The following is a 20,463-nucleotide window of genomic DNA, read 5'->3' on the forward strand; positions in this document are numbered from 1 at the left end:
GCCGTCGCCGAATGGATGAGGAACAGCAAACTGAAGTTGAACTCAGATAAGACGGAGGTCCTCATCCTCGGCGCCGACCCCTCAGCCTGGGACCACTCCTGGTGGCCGACCGCTCTGGGAGCAGCCCCAACACCCACCAACCACGCACGCAACCTGGGCATCGTCCTCAACTCATCACTCTCCATGACCAAGCAAGTCAGCGCCGTCTCCTCATCCTGATTCAACACCCTCCGCATGATCTACAGATGGATCCCCACAGATACAAGAAGAACAGTCACCCAAGCCCTCGTCAGCAGAAAACTTGACTATGGAAACTCCTCAAGCAACTGCAACGCATACAAAACACCTCTGCACACCTGATCCTCGATGCCCACTGTCACAGGCACATCACTCCACTTCTGAGAGACCTACACTGGCTCCCCGTCAACAACAGGATAACCTTCAAGCTCCTCAACCACGCACACAAGGCGCTCCACAACACCGGTCCAGCCTACCTCAACAGACGACTCACCTTCTACACGCCGTCCCACCAACTCCGCTCAGCCGACCTCGCCCTCGCCACCCCCCCTCGCATCTGAGGAGCGACTACCGAAGGCAGATCCTTTTCCCACCTCACCACCAAGACCTGGAACACCCTTCCCTTGCCCCTACGACAGACCAAAGACCTGCTGACTTTCCGGAAGTGGCTCAAAACCTGGCTATTTGAGCGGTAGCAGTACCCCCCCTCCCCTCAGCGTCTTGAGACCCTCACGGGAGGTAGTGCGCTCTACAAATACACTGATTGATTGATTGATAATTAAACACGTTATTCATTGAAATAAAAAGTATTATGTCTCCAACTGTTTCTAATGATATAAGTCCAGCAGAGCCCACCAAAGCCATCAATTAAACACTGCTTACCCTCTTTAAATACTTGCCAAGTGATATGGCAGTCATGAAACAAACAATTTTACTGCTCATTTTACACTCATATTATTATGTTTTCAAGCACAATTCAGTTATCCTAGGTCTTCCCTTTAGCTCTTATCTAATTGGGGACAACACTTTCCAATATATAGACTTGTGAGGAGTTAAACCTACAATTAACACCTATCATCAGTGCACCGAGACCAGGCAAGTGCTGCAGTGTGAAATAACTGTAATAATTATAATAATTATTATTAGTAGATGTTAAAATGAGAACGGCCATCATAATCTATGACAAAGGACCGAGAGACCATGAATACTCCCATGGGATGAGGCTATCTGGAGTAGTAATGGTATTATCTGGGTTCTTGGAATATAAAAATTAACACAACCAAAGTTCTAGCTTTTTAATTACTGTAACAGAATTTTATGAATTATTTTTGGGAAAGATGTAAAGACTGTAAGAAAGGATGGGGGTTTGGCAGGGATGTCCCCTATCCCTGCTGCTCTTTGCTCTCTGTATGGAACCGCTGACTTCCTGGGTGCATATAAGGGAGGACTGTGGTTTTCCCAGAAGTGGCGGGCGAGCCTGAGAAAGTGTCACTGTATATTGATGACAAACTGCTGTATCTTCTTGACCCTGCAATGTTGTTGCAAGTGGCTCTATCCATTTTTGGTCGTTTAAAAAATTATGCAGGTTACAAAATCCACTAGTACTGCATGGAGATTGGAACAAACTGATCCCGATCCCACAGAATATAGCAGTCACAATCGTGGGATTCTGGAACCTTCGGATTGAGGTTGTATGCAACTGGCCCCAGTTTCTGCAGCACAACTTAGAAGCGGTCTTCCATGAGTTTCGGACACACATAGACGGATAGCAATGCTTGCCCCTTTCACTCATGGGTATAGCTTCCCTAATCAAGAGGATCACCCTACCAAAACACTAGAATGTTCATGAAAATGCTCCCTTGCCCATCCCGACACCTTCTTTGACAAACTGGACGGTACTCTATGCACGCTGCTTTGGGACAGAGATACCCTGCGCAAAGCCCTCTATATGCTTCAGCTCAACATAATTAATGGGGAAACATCACTTCCTGATCTCAGGACATACTACTGAGCAACCCAACTCTAACGTGTTAATGAGTGGTACTTCACCCCCAGTGATGACCGGGTGATGAGACTAGAATGGGTCCTGATGCACGACATATATGTGAAAGTACACAGACACAAGCTCCTGATATCGACCTGCAGAAACTGATGAACTTGATTGAATACATGAAGTGTGATCTTATTGGCTTCTCCACATTGGGGGATTTGGCAGGTCCAGACGATATGTTAACCTTTGGTGCACACTCCTAATTTAAATGTAATGGAGAGAGTGAACATAGAGTACGGCCGAAGCAAAGTGGACATTTGGTAATGGGAGAAAAGGTGATCCCCTTCAAATGAGTGACACCAAAGAGCTAATGAGGGTGGGGAATGTTACCTGGGTGCATGCACCGTGGTGTCTCAAAGCTACAGTAAATGTAAACAAGTGAATGAAAAGGTTAATGTGCTGCTCTGCACTCTCAAATTCGACTGACACACAGAAGTTGCAGGAATCTGCCAGGCTTGAAACAGCAGTAGGTAATGTTGGGCTTCCTGAGTGCTAATTGTCTGAAAAACACAATGGTGTTCACTTCACAGTCCTCCAGCTGTTAGGGGAGAGAATATCTAGTTACTCTACAAAAGAGCAAGGATAGAATTTAGTGGATGGAAGTAGACCATACTGGCTTGTACTTAAACTTGTTATGACAGTTGTGATGTCTGCAACCCAGAAATGAGCACCAAAGATAAGCAAAGGACAAATTTGTACTGTAGCCATTTCCACACATGGTCACAGCAGCAAACTTTGATGTAATAATCCTTGTATGTGTTAGAGCTAGAATCTGTTCTGTCAAAACTACATGGAATACCCATGACAGCCCCCAAAACAATTCTCTCCCAGCTATTTCAATACTTATTAATTTAGAGAACTTTTGTTGTAAAGACATGATGGTCACAATCTATCTTCAAGGCAATTTTACACAGAACAATGATGACAAAGCCTGTACACCTGCCATCTTCCTGTGGAGATGTGCAGTTGTGTTCTTAGTAGCACCAAAGCCGGAGCAACAAATTAACTGATGAAGGTACAAGAGGTCTCACCTGGGCAGAAACTGTCTTACCTTGGGTTCACCAACACTCAGATGAACATGGCGAATTTCATCAAATTTCAGAAACAAGAGAAGGGTGCTCGTGTCTCAGGAGAGTGTGGAAGGAATGTTGGAAGTGCTGGTCCAGAATACGTACAAAGTAGGTGCAAAGAACAGACACAAGCTCTTCAGCGCTGGTATTGCACAACGTCTTTGGCTGTCTGATCTGTCCTACACACTACAAAACAGATGTACAATTCAATTGAAATACATTATTTCTCTAAATTCAACGGACCCCCATTTCCCATTGTCTTTAAAAGCAAAAAATGCTTCATAGTTAAAAACAAATACCAGAACTCGTCTAGTCATGCATCCCTTTGACTGAAGTCATTAAAAAAACCTGGCCATCTCTAGACATTTACAGTTAACAGTAACATGGCGCATCAGACTGCCTTTCAAACCTTACAGTTTCAAAAATATGCACTTTCAATGGTACAGCACATATCAACCACAAGGCAGCCGGTTCCTTTGTTAATACTGCAGAAGGGATCCGTTTCTTACTAAAATCACGAAAGGGATATTTAATGGGAGTGCAAGGGAGCTTTTGTACATCATCATTTCAGAAGACAGTTTTATTTTTCTGTAAATAAAAAACTACATAAATGAGTATGTGTTTCTTTTGAATGTGCTGATTGAGGTAAAAGGCAAAAGCCCCATGATTAATATTTCTCTGCACTGCAATTACTCTACAAATACACCCATCACTCATGTTTCAAGTTTTTAGTTGAATTGATGTTGCAAGGTCATGCTGGTTATCAAACAATTGCATTTTTGCGTTCGGTTTTATCCTTTACGAAATGGTCACTGACATTACATATTGTTAATACTGTATTTACAGAGTTGTTGCTACATCAGTCTTTATGGTTTGGAACGCCTACAGGGGACGTCAAGCTCTATTTTTTTATTCTACGTCTGAAGTGTTCTAGAAGTGTCATTGTTATGTTGGTGGGGATTCCATTAAAAATAAAATATAAAAATAATAACAAAAACCGCCAATTCGAATCATACAATTAGGGATTCATTTTATTTTACCCTTCAATTCTGTCACAGGACAGCCCATACAGTGTGTAATCCTCAATAAAGAGTGGGGAAAACTGCCTTAGGACCAGGCCTAATCATGTTTCTGCAGCCATGTTGCTCAGGAGCTGCTGTTCCAGTGCTCGTGTTGCCAAGATGCCATAACAGCTACAATACGAATCGTATGTGCATGGGCGACATGTTGTTGGAGCTATCAATTCTATTTCTACTTTTGAGGGCTCACAATTAATCTTGTACATAATCGTGTTTTGTTTTCAATAAAGCTCTTGGGGACTTCAAACCTGTTAGATTGGTGGACTTTCAATGCTACAGAACAATTCAAATGGTAAAATATCCAAGTCACTGTTGCAGTAAGGAAAAGCCATGTCATGAGATTACCTTAGTGAAAATGGAACTGTACCAATTAAAAGTAACAAGATTACCTAACTGAAAAAATGAACAGTTTATACTGCTAAACTGAAGGAAACAAAGATTTTTAAAAAATGCAACGAATGTATGTATCACAGTTCAGCTGGGAGTTACAAAAGGTGTGCACCTGTTATAAGTTCCGTGCTGCTTTGTGGGCCACAATCTATGCTGGCTTCTTCTATTTTTATTACAGATAATTCGCATGAGCCCGAGGGTGCAGAACTCAGGTGTCTATGTGGGTCATCTCATTGACCTTAATGGAAATTAATATTTTTTGGATGGTGAATAAGGTTACTAGAGTGGGTGACTCCTTTGAGGTGGGAGGCTTTTGCCATTTTTGGAAGGTGGACATGATCCCGCAGCAGGTGAAAGAACATTTGGAGGAGTGCAGCAAACCTTTTGCTGAGGGCTCCTTTAAGTTCCCAGTCTGTTCTTTTTATTTATAAATGGGAAGGTGCTCCTGGGAGCGGCACTTCCCTGACTTTTCAGTAAGGATCCAACTAGCAGTTTTTGTTGTGTGAAGGTCTGTGCATCAGGGCTCCTAGCAACCATTAATGAAGATCAGAGTGTACGATAGTTAAGGCTATAATTTATCTTTTGAGAGTCATCTTCTATTTTGATAGTCAGAGGTGCCTAGGAACTAAAGTGTGGTACTATTTCTTATGATGAGAAATGTAGAAGCATTCTCTTTAGTCGTAATCGGTCAGCACTCTTAGGAACGTAATTCCACTTATTCCCATTTCCTCAAGAAAAAACAGTAGCACAGGCTTTGATCACACCTCAAGACTGAATTATGCCAACGCTTTACTCTGGGTCTTTCTCATGATTTGCTTAATCTATTGCAGGTAATTCAGAATACCACACCCTGGCTACTTCTGAAACTTTCAAAATGGAAATCAGAATAATCTCATCTTCCCAGCCTTCAATGGCGTCCAAATGGAAAAATATAGATCTTTAAATCTCTGTGTGTGATCCACAAAAGCCCTGCAAACTCTGGAATGGTGAACATTGTGAAGAAGATGCAAGCCATCACCGTCCTTGCTCTCTTCACTTGCTAGCTCCAATCTCATCATAATCCCTTGCTTCTTATGCCAAGGTTTTGGCGAGTGCTCTTCTATCCAGCTCAAAACACTGAAACGTGCTGTCTCAGCTTCTGAGAATGACAGCATCCCATCAATCGTTTAGAGAAAAAACCCAGAATAAGTGGAAGCTTACTTTAGAACACCCTCTTCTGGCCCTGAAACTAGATATTTTCAGCACCAGGATACCCCCTGGGGTATCAGCGTGCTTTACTAAACACAAATCTAATCATGTATGATGAATCCTATGAGGAGTCTTTGCAGTCCTAAGTCTTGGACTGTTCGAACCGGTCAATATAGTTAAATAAGTATGACTCTGGGCTTCTAGGATGTCTCTGTAGAGTTATATACATGGCGGGGAGCTCCTGGGCACAATTGTTGTCATTCTTTATAGCAAGGGGCTCCTAGAAGCCATACTTCTAAATTTCTGTCTATGAAATATGGCTCCTAACAGCTATATTTACAGTGATAGTTCTATAGCTGAGGGACTAGTATTGGCTTTCTATTTAGGTCCATGAATGAGGCTGGTGATTCATCTGAGCTGCAGCGTTGTTTTGTCACTATGGCCTCTGGGAATAAAACATTTTCTAGCATTTGCGCTAAGAATTTTTAAATTATATTAAGGAAACGGAAGCAAGGATTATGCTTCTCTTTCTTCACTTTCATTTATTAAGCAGGAAATCAGAGTTAAAACACAAAAACTACAAATCCCATGAGTAAACAAAGCGTGACAGCCATTGAGAGGCTCTCCTATAGAATGCTCACAACAAAGTTATCAACTCATCTTTCTTTGCACCAACATAAAGGAAAAGTCTACACGAGTCAATAATAAGAGCATAACTTTGAGGATCACAAACTCGAAATGTAGAAGAGGACCAAAGGGAAGTTCAAACTTTGGAAGAACAAAGAAGAGTGAAGAAATGACACTGGCTCCAACTGCAGGGAGAACTTCTTTTGACACGCCAAAGGATCATTTATCATCGTTACCTGAAAGGAGACAACAAAGACCATGCCATAAAACTGAACCAGAACAAAACAATAGTAGTAGTATGGGGGGAAAAGCACTGAAGATACATCAAACAATAATTTCACAGAATAAATATTACAGTAATAACAGATCAAACAGTGTGTGTGGGACAATCCTCGCCTTCATGTCCTTACTAGAATTTTAAAATTCTTAGTGTGAATGCAAGAAAAATGTTTATTCTATGCCAGGACCGGACGCTTCGATTATGCCTGTTTAAAACCGATCCACATACACCGAAGCAATGTCAACAATAGGCTAATAGTGAAAAGATTTAAATGTAGATTCAGATGACCAATCTGCTGCTCTTAAAATGTCTTCCAATCTGGAACCCAAGGCAAAGGATTTCAAAGCTATGGCCCCTCTAGTTGAAATGTCAATGCCGGCCTCGCTGAAGAGCCATCTAATCCATCTTGCCAAAGTAGCTGACAATACAGGGTGCTAAGGCTTGACAAGTGAAATTAATAACTGTCCCCCTATATCAGAACAAAACTCTTCTGGACTTACCTCGTACGCCTTTAAACACTGCACCACACAATTTAGGATTGTCTACAAAACAAGGGTAAGATGCCAATTTTGAACTGTATTTGGTTACTCCTTCAGGGGAGAAAGCCCTTCCTGCCAAATCCAGGGCTCTAACATCAGAAACACGCAAGCAAGAGATTAAACAGAACAGCGTAGTAAGCTTAGCAGACAGTTGTTTTCTAGAAAGGAATCTATTAGCTGGCCAAGATTCCAAGAACCTCAAAATTATATTCACATCCCAAAGGGTAGAATAATGCGGATGAGGAGGGTTAGCCAACCTGATGCCCTTCATCAGCTTGCAAACAATGGGTAACTCCCCCATCGGTTTACCGTCCACTGGCAAATGGCCCGCACATATATCAAACCAATAGATATTTACTGATCTGTAAGCTAAACCAGACGACACCAATGAGGATAATAAGTTCAGGACCAGGCTTCAATCCACTGAAGAGGAATCTGCGTTCCATGCACTTCACCAAGAACACCATTGGTTCCAAGCAGAAGCAGATCTCTTATGGGTGCTGGAAGACCAGGCCAGTGAAATGAAATCGGAAGACACCTACGAAAGGCCCAGGAGACTCCACCTTTCCCTGAAAGTCGCCACTCCATCAGAGCTAGTTGACCCGATAGAATTAGAAGATGCGGAAGGCCCAGCGGATCTAGAAGGAGGTTCCGCTTGTGCGGAATTAACACTGGATGTGCGCAGCTCAATTCCAGAGCCACCTGGAACCACGCCTAGGGTCGCCAAAGAGAAGTCACCAGAACGAGTGCCGCCTACTGACGATGGATCAGCGCCAAACCCCTGGGGATCATAAGGAAAGGAAGGAACGCATAACCTTGATCCAGAGACCAGTCCTGAACAAAGGAGTCTTTCGCAAGAGCTTCTGAGCCCGCTCGCCAGCAGAAAAACCTCTTCAGATGACGGCTGAGGCGGGAGGCAAAGATATCTATTGAAAGAGGAGCCCACAGGGAATGGAGAACTTGAAAAACCGTTGGATGAAGTCTCCAGTCGCTGTAATCCCGAAGGATGCGAGAATGCCAATCCACCACTGAACTGCTGCACCCCGGCAGATAATCCGCCACCACCGAAATCCAGTGTTGCAGACAGAAATGCCAAAAATCCTTGGCAATCTCCGCCAGAATGGAAGACTTAATCCCGCCCAGCTTGTTGACATATCTCACCGCTGATACATCGTCCACTCAAAGAAGGATACAACAATCAGTCTTGAGCGGGGATAGACTCCTGATTGCAAACAAGCCAGCAAGGAGCTCCAAACAATTGATATGAAGGGCCAACTTCGCTTTGGATCAACAACCAGCTGTGGACACTGGCCCGCAAAGAACACCCCACCCCCAAAGACTGGTATCAGACTCTACCACAATCTCTGGGGAGGACCCAAAGATAGCCCTGCATTCCAGGCCTCCATGTGGTCCAACCACCAGTGCACCTCCGTCCGAGCCTCCTCTGAGCGGGGAACCTGATCCACATAACTGAGGCCTTTCCGAAGATGAGAAATCTTCAAACACTGCAGAGCCCTGTAGTGAAGGGGACATGGAAAGATTGCCAAAATCGAGGAAGAGAGCAAGCCTGCCATGCGGCAATCACCCTCAATGATACAGTCTGTTTGGACAATAGTAATCTCCGTTCCCTCTTGACTGTATGGATCTTTTGATGGGGAAGGAAGAACTGAGTTAGGGTAAGGTCCACTCAAATACCCAGGAAATCCAACCGTTGAGATTGAATTATGACCAACTTCTGAGCGTTGTCTATGAACCCTAGATCCTGGAATAGGGGCACAGACCACTCCAGATGGGAAAGGACAATGAGAGAACATTGAGCCATGATGAGGATGTCATCAAGGTAAATTATTAGATGCCCCCCTCCACCCCCCACCCCTCTGCTCGGTTAAGTTCCGCAACTGGTCGCATCACCTTCACGAAGCACCAAGGTGCTGATGACAGGTCATAAGGAAGGACTTTGTATTCGTAACAATGGCCCTCCCAAAGGAACTGGAGAAACCGACGGTGGGGAGGAAAACTAAGGATGGTCAAGTAAGCATCCTTTAAGTCTACACAAACCATCCAGTCCCGTTCCTGAAGAATGTCTCTCAATAAGTGGATGCCTTCCATTTTGAAAAGCAATAAACAACCCATCTGTTTAATTCCTTGAGGTTCAAAACAAGGCGGGAGCCTCCACCTTTTTTATCTACTAAAAAGATCGGGCTGAGAAAACCCATAGGGTGAGCCTTGGCAATACTGCCTTTTTGCAAGAGCTCTGCAATTTCTGCAGAAATGAAATTGCAGTCTCGAAGGGAAAAATACATCGGGCGAGGGTGGGTCAACTGGGAGGGGGGGGGGATGAGTCATAAAATTCTAGTTTGATACCCTGTTTAGTCTACAGAACCCAAGAGTCGTGAGTGATCTTGTGGCAAGCCTGTAGGAAAGACCCAGTCCTGCCCCCTAAAATAACCTCTGAACTGGAAACTCGGCTCAAGTGTAGATCATGAGACCTGGGAGTAGGACTGGTTCCCTCTGGACCTCCCTCTTTGGAATTTGGAGCAACCTGCTCTCAGGTGAGAGGGGTAGAGGGTGGACTAGGTGGAGCCGTAATCTTGGAAACCCCCTCTGCCCTGCTGATAGTAACCTCGCTGAGGGCTTTGACTGAAGAAGCGACCAAAAGCACACCCTCTGTAGCGTCCGGCCCCTCAAAAAGTGGACGCAGAACCTTTTTGATAGAACCTTGGGCCTTGTCCAGATTGGTGTAAGTTGCCACAAATTTAGAAAGCTCCTTGAGGAAAGGAGAATAATAAAGTAAACCTTGGGCCAAAGGCCACCACTCAGAAGAAGCGAGGTCTCCTAACTCGGGCCCATCTTTATTAAAACAGAGCAATGACGTTCGCTTGAAATCGCATAATTAGCGTTCCCAAGGAAGCATACGGCTCTTTGAGCCCAACCCATAAGAACACCAGGGTCAATGGAATTTCCAGATTCTTTAGCTTGAAACCCTAGTCCCAGGATCTTAGTTAAGGGGCCAGCCACATCCAGGAGTTTGTCCAGGCAACTGCGCCATGCGCGGTGGATACTTGGGGTCCTTTGAAAACTTTAAGTATGTGACCAGTGTGGGGTCCAGTTCTGGAGTATGCCACCTTGGATGGAAAATCTGGTCATGGGACATTCAGAATGCAGCCTAGAACGAACCTCCTTCTCGAACCCATGTCAAATGTGGGACTCACAGTCCGCAACCTCTGCAGAAGGCAGCCATAGAGTGGATCTGGGGTGAAACATATCCTCTGGCTCAAATTTAAGTACCTTCAGGGGAATAACAGGTTCTTCCGGGTCGTGTGTCTTGTTCTTGTGTTTCCGGGGAAGGTCTTCCCCTTGGTCTGAGGAATGGGCTGATGAGGAGTCAGATTCCCCCCGATCCCTAGACTTCGGGGTGGAAGCAGATGTGTTATAATCATGTGCCAGGGATATGATAAGGCTCTCAAAATCAGCTGTAAGTGGATTTCCATTCCCCTTGGGGGCTTGTGAACTGAAAGACGGTGAGGTTTATTCGTCATTCTGAGACTCTGAGGGGGCCACCCATCCCGGTTGTTCGGCAAAGCCAATTAATTTCTGTGGTTATCACGTGTTAGGTATACTCATAGGATTTGTAGTTTTTGTGTTTTAACTCTCTTATTGGCTGCTGAAGTAATTAAAGTGAAGAAAGCGAAGCATAATCTGAGCCTCCGGTCCGGACATAGAATTTAATTTATACCTGCATATGGTTCTTTTCCTCAGTGTAAAACACCCTTTGGGCTATTAGCGGCACTATACATCATTTTTAATAAAACACATTGATAGCTGAAAACTCCTAGGAGCCATCAAATCAGAGGGTTGACCTCTGTCCTGGTTTGACCCAAATAGCTCACAATTGTGGGATAAATAAATAGGTCAGTGTGACCACCTGTCCCAAACTTTAGGGTGGGTGATGTACATCCTCTCTTTTGCTAGTTTGGTGCATTTTGCAGGAATACCCATTTGAGACCACCACCTTTTCACACTGGAGTATAGATTATTGCAAGTTCTCTTTGCTTCAATAAAAATCAGGCACCATCGGGTCGTGTTACCTGATTCCAATGACACGATACACCTTTCCCATGGTACATTCCATACCCTCACTCAAGCCCTGCTATGCTGTTTTTTCTCCCGCACTCAGGCTATATGATGTTGGGTTTCCAAAATTATTTCAGTGCTGTTTGCTGCTGGCAGAAAGCTTTCATCAGGTGAAACTCAACGCAGCACGAAGCTGTAGACCACAGATGTTAAAAGCAGCACTGACAGTTTAATTCTTGATGAATTGAGCCAATATCTGAATGTGATTGGCAAAGACAAACGAATGACAAAGAGGCTTATGCTATTGTTAGCTAATTGAGTTCCAGTTTGGATAAAGTTTGGAAATGTACAAAATGGGCCTAGTCCAAGATGCAAGTATGAAGCTGAGGGCTCATCAAGATAAACACTGCAGTTTTGTGTCTACACATGACTGGATCTATGAACTGAAGAGACTGGCTCTAGTATTTTTGGCAGGCCTAAAGGCTTGGTTTAAAGCGCATAGTGGCCAGATGACCACATTATGTGACTTTTTGCTATAAATGATAATTTAATTTATTTTCTTTCTATTAAAACTTTCTCCCATTCAATAAAATTAATGGGAAAAGGCAATTCTTTAGATTTCAGCCTTCAAAATCTTAAAAGACTCTTGACCAACTGTACTTTGGTTGTGTGCCACGTAGGCCTTACACTATAAAGGAAAAACAAAACAATGTGCCCCGTGTGTGAAGTGCAACTCACACCTATCAAACTTTTGCCTCACACGTGCATGCCTAAATAAACGGGGGAGAGCTTCTATAACCTTCTAATGCCTGGATTACCATTGTAGCATAAAAAAAGAAAATAAAGCTACAACAGGATAAATCAAAAGCCTGTTAGTTCTCACCAAAAGCACACTGATTGATTGTTCTAGATCTAAATGATACACTCTAGCGGGATGCCAGAACTGCTGCTGGCCTGACTGGTGGGGGACACCGAGTCCCAGGCTGCACTGCCCTGAGTGGAGGGGACAACCACTATCCTGCTCCGCTTGGCGTTATACAGCAGATTTACCATTCCTGTGGCACAGGTCACCGGATCTGCTGCTGGCCTGACTGGTGGCCTGAGAGGAGGGGCCAACCACAATCCTGCTCCACTTGGTGCTATAAAGTGCATTTACCATTTCTGCGGCGCAGGACATGCTCTTGCGCATTCCAGGCCAAGGGCGGGTCTGTCCTGCACCCGTCATCGACAGAAAGAGATTGGGCCACCCCCCTTGCCTCCGCATCGCTGTTGTGGTTCGCCAGCCCGATAAGACTCCTCTATCTCTTCTTGGGGTCTCTTTTTAGATCTTCTGAAATATTGCTTGAACCCTTAAAAGTAACCCTAAGTGGAGGAAAACGGTTTGCCTGACCTCCCTTGTCAAAGAAGTTTCCCTCCCATTGGGAGGTTTTGTTGTTGTGTGACATGGGGAAGCGCAAAACTCCAGTGGCTGCCTCCGGGAGCACAGGCTCTACCCTAATTGATTTCTTCAATGAGCAGTTGGGGTGATCGCTAAAGAGACTAAGTTGGTGGAGCACCGTTTATCCCTCTCATCTCCCCCAAACTGCCATTCAAGCCTTATTGTACCCACGTGGGATATCACCACCACTGATTCTAATAATCCAGTTATTCTACCTCGGAATATATAGCCTGCAGCTGCTTCTTCTTCCCCCGTACTTACGGTGGCTCAGGAGGATCTGGTTAATCTATGCATGACCAGTAGGGGAGTGGAGAGCCAGGCTGTAAAAAGAAAGAGACCTTTAGCAAGTTCTAAATCCAAGAGGTCTTGCACGTCAATTACAACCCCATCCTTTACAGGAGCATGCTCATATCCGCAGCTTCTGGGCGCTTGTTATTGACTTCAAGACTTCTATAACAGATTTTATTACAAGTAAGTTTGAATTGATAGATACGCGTCTAAGGGCAATTAAGACGAAATTTAACAATCTTGTTACTACCAATCTTGCACTGTGTTACCCAGCAATATCTTTGGATCTCGCAGAAACTGGAGCAAGAATGGGAATGCCCCATCCTGTAGTAAATGACCGCAACATACTACCACTGATTGAGCCCTGCTCGCTTCCAACAAATTCTCAGCATCATCTTGTGAAAGACTGTCCCATGCATGTAAATGCTAATAATAACAGCAATAAGGATTGTCCTGTGGGGACCAGGCAGTCAGTGAAATCTGGCGGCGTGGGTTTTACCGTGAACCATAACAGTTCTAATTCCCCCCAACGTGATGAGGAAAGATGGAAATTTCACACAACTCCAACCTGATTGCACACCTTATATTTTGGTCTTGAAAAATGTTCTAACCAGTGTTCCCTCTGTTCAGAAGGATCATGCAAGCCTGAAAAAAAAGACCATCTTTTGGCTCAAAAACATGACAAGATGGGCAGGGGACTTTTCATTTGACATTCTGATGGTTAGAAGGACTCTGTGGATTGATCCTGGCAACAGGGAATTAAAGGGAAACTGTGCCATAGTGAATGTTAAGTTTCCCAGAATGGAGAAATTACTTCATGATTTCTTTGAGATTCAGTATTACTCTCCTGGCCCCATTCAGGTATCTCCACTGGGCTACTTTTATAGACCATCAGTTTTGCCCAGAGCACTTAATGCTGAGATTAGGCGTCATATTATTGCACCTAGATACAGCTAGGACATTCAGTTTGAACCACTGGCTACCCTAGAAGATATTGACGCCTTATACCCCACATTCCCACTAAGGAAATAGAAGAGTGTCCAGCTTCAATTGATGACTTTGCACAGGTTACAGCTTTTGTAGTTCCACTCACATTTCAGTCCTACCATCGCGCATCTCACCCCAGCACTCTTGACTCTATCCCTCTGATTGCAGCCCCATCAGAAAAGCCTCCAATACGACCTGCCAAGAGTTTTACTATTATTGCTTCTTGGAATATCACCAGAGCACGAGTAAAATTGTAAAACCTGGACTGGATTGGCTTTATAAACGTGCATGACATTATATGCTGCCGAAACACTTGGATGACGGACAATTTATTTATTGATGGGGACTATGCCTTTTACCACCCGGCTGCTTGCTCGAAGGCGGGCAGAGCAAGTGGAGGTCTGGCTAGTTTTTTTCTCTGTTAAAGCAAAAGCCCTTAAAACAGCTAAACTCTGGTCCTCTCCTTATTCTTTGGTTATCCTTTTAGCATTTTCTGGATATTATGATATTATTATGATTGACTTCTGTTGTAATATTTTTTATCAGTCAGAAAGGCATATAATGATGAATTGGATGAGCAAATTGTTTAGCAACATACTGATCATGAAGTACCTACCATATGGGTTTGAAATTTCAAAATTGTTATTTGTACGTGCTCCGATACTCAGATTTGAGGTTTTAGCAATAACCAATGTGAAAAGATTACTCATTTTGTCCACACGGCCTTTGGCGAACCTTTAAATGGAGTATTGATGAAATATAACTTGGTCTACACATCTGATATTTGCAGCCACCAAAGTACTGGGGTCCCAACTTTTACAGGAGGCCAGGTGGGCAGTACAACTGATCACATACTTTCATATTTAGAAGTATCTTGTTTTTTAAATGATTTTGCGGTGCTTACCACAACCACAATCCACTTGTGATGTCCCTGGACCCCCTTATTAAAATTCCTAAAACCAAAAGATCAGATCATTTGATTTTTCTAGAAACAAGTAACTGCAACGTAAGTGGAACAGAGTTGACCCACTGGCCTTTGAACAAGCTATAATGAGTAATTCCTGGGCCTCCATTATGGAGTGTTTGGCAATTAATTCAACTACTGAAGTGATTCAGTCTGACTTTGTGCATGTCTCCAGGTCCACTACGAATTGACCTCTCAGCTCCCATAATTACCCAAGTGAGAGATCCATGCTGCTGGTTTGATTCAGCCTATTCTGCTGCTCAAAGGAAATTGATAGGGGCATTGGAGAACCACCCCAGGGCCGCTTGTGATGTTAAGATCGATAGGAAGGAATATAAGCAGACCCTGGAAGCAAGGAGATCTGAAATTAGAATAGAGTCATGGGAAGATCTGGAGCTTGCAGGGAGACTTAGGGATAGCTCCAAATTATCAGAGGTGGAGAATATACAGTTTTTAAGGAAACAGATGCCCACATTATCGAGAACCTCACAGCAGTGGATGCTGGGAGGTCCCACTTCACTAAAATGTTTAGATCCATCTAAAAAAGTGGGTTTTAGTAGCCCACTGAACATTCAGCCCCGCGAATTCCAAGATCCGATTGAAGTTCACGAGGTAACTGAAACCATAAATAACTGTATCTCGGGTAAGGACCCGAGCGTGGATGCAGTCCTTGTGGATATGTTTACATTTAATAAACACAAATGGGCTCCTCTTCTCACCAATGTTTTAGATCAGCTTTTCAGGGACCTATTTCAGATTCCTGGAGATCAGCTATTATGGTGCAGATATTTAAGAAAGGGGATAGGACCAATCAAAACAGCTACTGTCCCATTTCTTTAATTGACTCAAATGCTAAAATTATGGTGCATGTTTTGTTGTCCCGTCTTGAAGAGTAAAATCAAATAAAATCCTGACAGATGTTCAGTCTGGCTTTAGGCCCGGTGTAGGGACTATTGAACAATGCCTCAATCTTTATTTCATTGTGTGAAAATATGTCAAAACACAAAAGAGTTCTGTGTACTTGCATTTCATCGACTTATCAGGCGCTTTTGACTTGGTCTACCGTTCAAAAACATGGGGCTTGATGGGAAACATGGGGGTGGAGCCCGATCTTCTAACACTTTTCAGGCACTTGCATTAATACCTTACAGTTAGGGTTAGCAGGGCTCAAAAATTCTACTCGACCATTCACTATGGCGAGTTTTATTTTATGAGGTCGAGGTCTTTTTAGATTCCACTCGACCCTTCTGGCGAGTGGACAAAGAACAGGTGTTTTGTTCAGTCAGAAACTAAATTAGCAATTAAGATGCCTTTAAATCTTATTCTTATCACATTTGCTCTATGTTCAGAGACAGAGGTCAAAAGTCAGTTTGTCTTCTTGCAATGCAAATACTTTTCCTTGCGACTGCAGAGTTCCAGGATTTTGTAAGGTGAACTGTCTGACCTATGTGAAATGAAAGGCTTTTGGTATTAGGTTTTTCCTAACACACAACATTTATATAACTAAGTCAACTTTACAAACATTTCAAAATATATTTCAGTAGCTATGAAAGACCATTTTTGTACTGCTGTGTGATGAAAAACATATTTTAATAGGATGGGAAAAAAGTCAGAACACTTTACTTGGTGATGTGCAAATGATAAATAATTTCTGAAACCCAATTTGTTTCACAGATTATTGTTAATACACTATAATATATTGTTCATCAGAAGGTTTTGGACATTTCTTGGAAATTTTCTGTCTGTAAATGACAATTGCGTTATCACATCATGCTTTAGTAATATATTTATTAAAAGTGAGTGTTTAAACATAAACTGAAAAACACTCCTGCCCTGATGGCAAAGCTATTAGTAAACTAAGAGGCAAGTCATGCATGGATCATTTGTACCCTATATGTGGGCTAGATGTATTATACATGGAGCAAACGTTTAGTGTATTTGATTAAACAAAAGAGGATTTTTTAAAATTATTTTTTAGAGCAGAAATGCTGAACTCACATATTTGAAGGTGCTCTCATATGTGAGAATGAAGAAAAAAGTGACGTTATAATACAATATTTGCCTAGGATCACACAATTTGAGACCCGTTTCCAGGTCAAGTACATAACAGTTAGGTCGAGTAGATTATTCAAGCTACTCAACCTGCAGCTCTAGTAACATTTTTATGAATTCTCAAGGCCTGGTTAGGTATGGCCCGGCAAGTGAATGCTTGCCCAATATTAGTTCAACGAGGGGAGTTAGGCAGGGGTGTATTTTGGCTCCCATTCTTTTTCTGCTGTACATAAATGGGATAAATACTTTTTTAATTGAAAAGGGGAAGGAAGTCCCTCAGATGGAGGCAAGCCCATCCCAATCTTACTGTACGCAGATGATGCAGTGCAAATTGCCCACACAGTAAATGGCCTCCAGACTTTGCATAATTTGTTCTTAGCTTTCAGGAACGACTTAGACCTCAAAATAATTTGTTCCAAATCATATATTTTGAATTGTGGTTGCCCCGGTACAAAGTCTAAGCGTTTTAATATGGGACAGTGCACCTTAGAAAAGATAAATTATTTTAATTATTGGGGATCCTTTTTTTCCTCAAACCCATGGTTGGACTCAACTTCTAACATCAAGAGCTCAGTCCCCAACCAGAAATACCAAGGCCATTTCTAGATTTGCTTATAAATTGAAAAACAGTCCAATAGTGAGATGCTGAACCTTTACAGGAGTAAGCGCCTAGCAGTAGGAACATTCGGTGTTAGCCTATGGAGTTACAGTAAACTGGATATCCTCCAAAGATTAGAAAACCGCTTCACTCATACACTGCTATCAGTACCTGGAAGAACTGCCACTTTTATTTGTCATGAAGAGCTAGGGTTATTATTTTTAGAAGATTTGACTACCTTGGCCCCATTATTGCTTTGGATTGAAATATGGTGCACACCTGAAGCTGGTTTAACTAGATTCCACATCATGATCCATTGAGCCATATTTAGGTTGGATTGTTTACCCTAGCCACCGCCACTGGCCAACACTACTGAGACTGAGGACGCTGCATCGTAAGTTTGCTTTTCCTTTCTCAGAATCATGGCACCGGGCATTACGCCCTATGCATGCGATAATATTGCCACGCAGTGCACTAATCACTTTATGCTGTTTTGCCCACTGTATTCTGCACCTGGATTTTCATTTTTGGTCCCTGTCTTCCGCAACACAAGTTTGAGGTGTCATTCATTTATTTGCAACGTTTAGAATCCCCTATTATTTGTTATGCTATTTTCAATTATATCAGATCTGCTTTTTGTACACGGAAAAAGTATGATTTTTAGGTATTTATTTTATGCTATACTTGTTTAAGTTTCGGCGCCTGAAATATGCATTTCAAACTTGTAATTAACTTTTTTTTATTTCTAATGAACAGTTGATTTTAACTCCTGTTATGGTAATGTATTGGTTGACAGTTATTGTGCTTTTATGGCTTGGGCTGAATAAAGTTTTGTTTTGACTTGATACTTTCTACCATATATTGTTTCCACATATTTTATTCAATAAATGGATATAATGCTTTTCATCATGTATGTACAGGACACGAATTTCAATTACAAAAATAAATAATTTGTCATAAATCAGAATATCAAACATACATAGATTAAATGTCACTGCTGCAACACAATCCTTGTACAGAAGTACTTGTGTACAGGGGCGGTCATTCATGGACATTTTGGTAATGGCCTAGCGGAATATTAAAATGACTATGTAAGCTCTTTTTTAATGCTTGGTGTTATAGGATACTTACACTACTTGTTGTTCATCATGCTACCTAGGAGACAACACGAGCATGGTGGGTCTGCTTAATCCCTCCACTCTGAATGGGCTCCTGTGCACTGACAACACTTATTTGAATAAATACAATGCACCAGTCCACCAAAAAGTTTCTAATAATAGACACTTACACCGAGAGGTGTGTTTTTTAGGTTCCGGTTTGTGGTGACTCTGTACTGGCTTTAGACGCCGATATAGTCTGCACTATTTTTGTTTTTCCAAATTATGATCCTGATATCAGAAATCATGTGATCTTGACAGAGTAAATATTTTATCTTTAAAGTAGTTGTACACGCCTTGCCGTTCTGATGAACCTGAATAAACAGGCTGAAACGCGTCGACCTTCTTACACTTTAAGAAATCCGCCAGCAAGCCCTATACAACAGGACTGGATTGAGAACCGCTACTAGTAATCCTGGACACATACCTTTGCACATTAGCGCTTTATCTTCAACAGAGTATTTTAAGGCGGCTAATTACAAAATAATCCATAGGTGACCGCCCCTGTACAAAAGTACTTCTATACAAGAAAGTGTTGCAACAGAGGCATTTAATCCGGTATGTCTGACGATCTGATTTATGATAAATGATTTATTTTTACACTTCAAATCAGCGCGGGGTGCATAGATAGAAAACATGTCCTCCATTTATTTGAAAAAAATATACGGTAGAATGTACCATTTAGACCAAGGAAAATTAGTGTGTTTTTTGGTGAAAACGAACAGGCTTTTTGAATCACCCTGCTAGAGCTTTTCTTTTTTTCACGCATTTTTAAGGGAACGATCCCATTGGAGTGACCAGAGAATTCGTCAGGACTGGTTGTAACTACCAACCACCACAAAGAACTAATGCATAAGTCCAAGCAGCTGTCAATCTAACATAAACTGTCAATATACTGTTGCTGCAATGGGTCTACTTCCAGGAGCTGTTACTTCCGTTCTTCTTCATTAAAGTGTCTACCTGGCTGCAGCTCGTGTCCATTTTCTATTTTTATCAGCCTCTCAGGTCGAAGACAAGCCTCCCGTCGATTGGGCGGAGCTTATGACAGAGGGCGGGATCAGAACGAAAACAAGAAGGGGGGTGCTGTCGCGGCGCAGAACTCTGCGAGGTCATGAAGTGATGCGCGGGGAGGGCTCAGCCCAAGTAAAGCTGCGCATGCGCCGGGGTCTCCACGGATCTGTGGTCTACCCCACAGCGTATCGTGTCATTTGCCACATTCGCCTGTTCGTCAGGTACCACACAGTACCTACCTGCACGTCGCAGCAGACTCTGCTTCCCCGCCGCCCGCCTGACTCCGTACCCCCCGATGCTCCGCTCGCTGCACACTCTGCTCCCCTCAGCTGTAAACATTCGCCAGCTGACCGCGCGTGATGTCATCGCGCAGCATGCAAATGAATGGGCGGGGCTACTGTTGTCCTATGCCTAGCCTGTGACTTGAACCACTAGATCAGAGAAAGGACAGTAAATTTAGGAAGCGGCAGCCATCTTGCAAAAAAAGCCAATAGTTTTGCAATATAGAATTAATGCGGTCTCCATATAGCAACGAGATACCAAGGGCTTAAGAAAAAGTTAAGTAACAATAAAGCGTAAAAGAGCGCTTATGACGACATGTAATAGTTTAGTAAGTGCACGGAGTAGGCGCCATCTTGGATGGGGATTGTTTT

At 42.9% G+C, this 20,463-nt stretch overlaps 1 protein-coding gene across 2 annotated transcripts in view; it reads right to left on the reverse strand.

Moving 5' to 3' along the window:
* PCMTD2 (protein-L-isoaspartate (D-aspartate) O-methyltransferase domain containing 2) overlaps positions 1-20,186 on the reverse strand; it is a 115,880-nt gene extending 95,694 nt beyond the window's left edge. Inside the window, exons 1-3 of one of the 2 annotated variants that reach the window (XM_069243213.1) lie at positions 20,050-20,168; positions 6,529-6,658; positions 3,120-3,324 (exon numbers count right to left, since the gene is read on the reverse strand). The gene's annotated coding sequence lies outside the window, so the exon portion shown is untranslated. Of the gene's footprint in view, positions 1-3,119; positions 3,325-6,528; positions 6,659-20,049 lie in introns of both variants that reach the window. The other variant, XM_069243212.1, reaches the window with a different exon arrangement.
* Between the last annotated feature and the right edge of the window lie 277 nt (positions 20,187-20,463).

This window comes from Pleurodeles waltl, chromosome 7 (genome assembly GCF_031143425.1).
Source record: "Pleurodeles waltl isolate 20211129_DDA chromosome 7, aPleWal1.hap1.20221129, whole genome shotgun sequence".
NCBI classification, from domain to species: Eukaryota; Metazoa; Chordata; class Amphibia; order Caudata; family Salamandridae; genus Pleurodeles; species Pleurodeles waltl.